The sequence below is a fragment of the Papio anubis genome, chromosome X (genome assembly GCF_008728515.1).
Source record: "Papio anubis isolate 15944 chromosome X, Panubis1.0, whole genome shotgun sequence".
NCBI lineage: Eukaryota > Metazoa > Chordata > Mammalia > Primates > Cercopithecidae > Papio > Papio anubis.
In genome coordinates this window covers 118,815,608-118,819,809 of record NC_044996.1, presented here as the reverse complement: position 1 = coordinate 118,819,809, position 4,202 = coordinate 118,815,608, and the positions used below count along the sequence as shown (strand labels likewise).

Below are 4,202 nucleotides of genomic sequence, written 5' to 3'. Positions count from 1 at the left end.
ACAAAGGTCTTATATCCAGAATCTATGAGGAACTGAAATTTACAAGAAAAAAACAACCCCATTAAAAAATGGGCAAAGGACATGAACAGACACTTCTCAAAAGAAGACATTAATGTGGCCAACAAACATATGAAAAAAGGCTCAACATCACTGATCATTACAGAAATGCAAATCAACACCACAATGAGATACCATCTCACATCAGTCAGAATGACGATTGTTAAAATATCAAGAAACAACAGGTGCTGGTGAGCTTATAGAGAAATAGGAATGCTTTTATACTGTTGGTGGGTATGTAAATTAGTTCAACCATTGTGGAAGACGGTGTGACGATTCTGCAAAGATCTAGAACCAGAAATGCCATTTGACCCAGCAATCCCATTACAGGGTATATACTCAAAGGAATATAAATCATTCTATTACAAATATACATACATATGTATGTTCACTGCAGCCTTATTCACAATAGAAAAGACATGGAATCATCCCAAATGCCCATCAATCATAGACTGGATAAAGAAAATGTCATACACATACACCATGGAATACTATGCAGCCATAAAAAGGAACAATATCATGTCCTTTGCCATTATCCTCAGCAAACTAATGCAGGAACAGGAAACCGAACACCACATGTTCTCACTTATAAGTGGGAGCTGAACAATGTGAACACGTGGACACAGGGAGAGGAATAACACATACTGGGGCCTGTCTGGAAGTGGGGTGGGGGAAGGAAGAGCATTAAGAAAAATAGCTAATGTATGCTGAGCTTAAGACCTAGGTTATGAGTGCAGCAAACCATCATGGCACACGTTTACCTATGTAACAAACCTGCACATCCTGCACATGTACCCTGGAACTTAAAAATAAATAAAAGAAGTCTTATAAAATCATTTTTGTAAATGTAACAAAATTCCAACAATTAAAGATTTATTCTATTTATAAATTGTGCAGGATTGTCTTTATCACTCATATTTGTAATTACTTATTTAAAAATTTGATTTTATTAAAGAATATCAACAATAATATATTTTATTTGCTTTTTGGACCTCAGGTGCAGAGAGCTCAGTTACTCCTATTTCTCATATTAGCAGGCTATGCAAGGCTCCATTCTTGTTTTATTTAATTTTTAAAATACTATTTTATGTTTGCTCGTTTGTCTCAATGTCCACACTCACTTCCTCCCACCATATATTACCACCATGGTACTTAGTATACTGTGTTATATCCTAATACATATTTGTATCCTTGACAAATATATTATTATTTATTTTAATATTCATGAATGCTACGAATAGTATGCTACCATTCGTTCTTGTGTTTCCTCACTTTTCTTTTCAATAACCACTCCCCCCCTCTTTTTCTTGAGACAGGGTCTTGTTCCGTCACCCAGACTGAAGAGCAGTGGCATGATCTTGGCTCATTGCAACCTCCACCTCCTGGGCTCAAGCAATCCTCCTACCTTAGCCTGTAGAGTAGCTGGGACCACAGGCATGCGCCACCATGCATGGCATTTTTTTTGTATTTTTTGTGCAGACGGGGTTTTTGCCATGTTGCCCAGGCTGGTCTTGAACTCCCGGACTCAAGCGATTCTCCCGCCTTGGCCTCCCAAAATGCTGGGATGACGGGGGTGAGCGATCGTGCCTAGACTAATAATGCCTTTTCAAAATGTATTCTTAGACTCTATATACAACTAATTAATTGTTTCTTAGTGCTACATAGTAGAGTTTATTCAACTTTAAAAAGAATCCACTTTTACTTATCTTTTCTAGAACGTCTACTATTTTCCTATTTATCAAAACATACCTATTTTTAATGGAATATTTTTTGGCTTTTGCCAGTCATTTTGAAAAAGCCTTCATAAGAGAATCATTAGGAAATAAAACCCAGCAAGTAATACATTGAAAACAGTCTACACGGTGATTCTTCAATGTTTCTTTTCACACTCTCTGGAGTTAGCACTAGGTGTTAGCAAGCCTGGATTCAATCCCCAAACTGTTCTCACAGTAGCTCTGATCTTTCATTAGCCACTTAATGTCTCTACACCTTACTTACTTTATCACTAATAAAATTTATAGCTGTGGTGGATCCTGCGCCTGGCCAGCCCCACCTGGCCTTCCCTACGGCCCACCTGACCGCCATGCGTCTCTCCTCCTCCCCACCTCGTGGCCGGCAGCAGCCCTCCAGCTTTGGCTCCCTGGATTGGTTCTCCCAGAGCAGCTGCTCCGGCCGACATATACCCCGAGGCCTGCGAACATCTCCCCGGGAGCCTCCCTGGCCCGGGCCAGACATCCGGCACCCGGGAGACCCCTCGGGCCGTCAGCATCAAGGAAGCTAGGTCTTCAAATCGGCCCGCGCCGGAGAGGACAGTGGCTGCCTTCACCACGGGGCAGGTCCACGCCTTGGAGGGTGTCTTCCGGCACTGCCTGGGCCCTCTGGAGCCGAAGAGGCTGGCCAGGGAGATGCAGCTCTCGGAGGTCCAGATAAAAATCTGCTTACAAAATCGCCGGATGAAACACGAATGGCAAATGCAGGACTCCCAGCTGCACAACCCCTTCTCGGGGTCTCTCCACGCGCCCCCGGCTTTCCACTCACCGTCTTCTGGCCTTGCCAATGGCCTGCAGCCGCTATGCCCTTGGGCACCCCTGCCCGGGCCCCAGGCTCTGATGCTGCCCCCTGGCTCCTTCTGGGGTCTCCGTCAAGTGGAACAAGAGACCCTGGCCTCTGCATGGGCTTCCTGCTACGGGCAGGCTACGGGCAGCCTCCGGCGTACCACCCCCGAAGACCAGGAAGTGGCGTGCATACGCTGGGACCAGCCCTGTCCTGGGGCCCCTGGGGGCTGTGTGCTCTTCTGGAGAAGTGGGGGTTGGGGGGATGCATTTTGAGGAAGCGCCTCTGACTCCATGACTCCCACACACGCGGTCTGTGCAGCTCGCACTGGGCGCCTACCCGGAGGACTCAGCTGTTCTGTTTACATCGTTGCGGCACCTCTCACCCTGACCGACGCAAAGGTTCTGGAGATTGCTAGAGAATATATTTATTAAAGCCACCTCTTCACTGAAAGTTACCAAAAGGGTCAGTTTAGGAAGCAAATGAAGGGTCAGTGAACAGAGTCAAAGGCAGAAGTGGGCTTGTGGGTAGGGCTTTCAGCATATGATAAAAGGATATTTGTATTTTGAAGTATTGGAAAAACTGGTTTTCCAGGTGGAAAAAGTAAAGGTTGTAAGCTTTGTGTGTAAAAAAGAAAACCATGAAGGATTGGAAGGGAATGCAGGTGTCGTGTTTATAACCTTGTGGTTCGAGTTCCTCTTAACAAGGACTCCAAAGCTGGAAAACAGGAGGGAACAAAGGTGAAAATTAAGGCGGGGATGCTGGGGCCCTGCAGTGCGCTCTAAGCTGGGACTGTGCCCGCAGCCTGCTGAGGGCTGCTCTTCTCGGGCCAGGGAAAGTGGGGCAGCCGGGGACCTGCGGCTGTGCCTGGACTGAAGCCGTCCCGCATGTCCCCACCCTCCAGCATGTGCTCATCTGTCCCCTTCCTCGCAGCAGCCTCAGGACAAAACAGAATGACTCAAGGACAGCGCTTCCTGCAAAAAGTCTGGAAGGGCCCAGAATGGGAGGCACGGAAGCCCCTCCCGGAGAGGACTCTCCCTCATTGATGGACCATTCTTGGTGCAGACTCCTGACTGCACGCGCCGAACCGTAGACAAGCGGGCATCCATCCACGTCACCCTAGAGTCCCCAGGAGGCAGGCAGCGCGGGGCGCCCAGAGAGACGGGTTCAGCCTGCAGGACTGCGAGGCGACCTGTGAAACCGACCCAGGCATCCCAACAGGAACAAAAGCGTGGTCCTGTGGCCGTGTCCACAGCAAGCTCCACTTTCCCCTTGCTCATTTCTGCATTGTTGGAAGTGTTTACAACCAGCATGTGCTTTTATAATACAACCTCAGGTAAGAATGGAAAAAAATTATAGTTATATCATACCTCAAAGATGTTTTTAAGTTCTACAATTTAAGCTACTCTAGAATAGAGTAGTTAGAATAGTTAGAAAATGGAAATTTTGCTTAATGGTATTTCTAATATGAAGGATACAAGAATTGTGGTAGGCTCTAACTGTTGGCATTAATGGCATTTTTCTTCACAGAAACATGCAAAAAACCAGTGTTAGATTTCTAGAATGATCAGACCTATGCATATGTACTTAAT

At 46.2% G+C, this 4,202-nt stretch overlaps 1 pseudogene; it reads left to right on the top strand.

The window, feature by feature from the left end:
* Positions 1-2,076: 2,076 nt before the first annotated feature.
* Positions 2,077-2,899, top strand: LOC110742194 (annotated as a pseudogene).
* Positions 2,900-4,202: the final 1,303 nt, after the last annotated feature.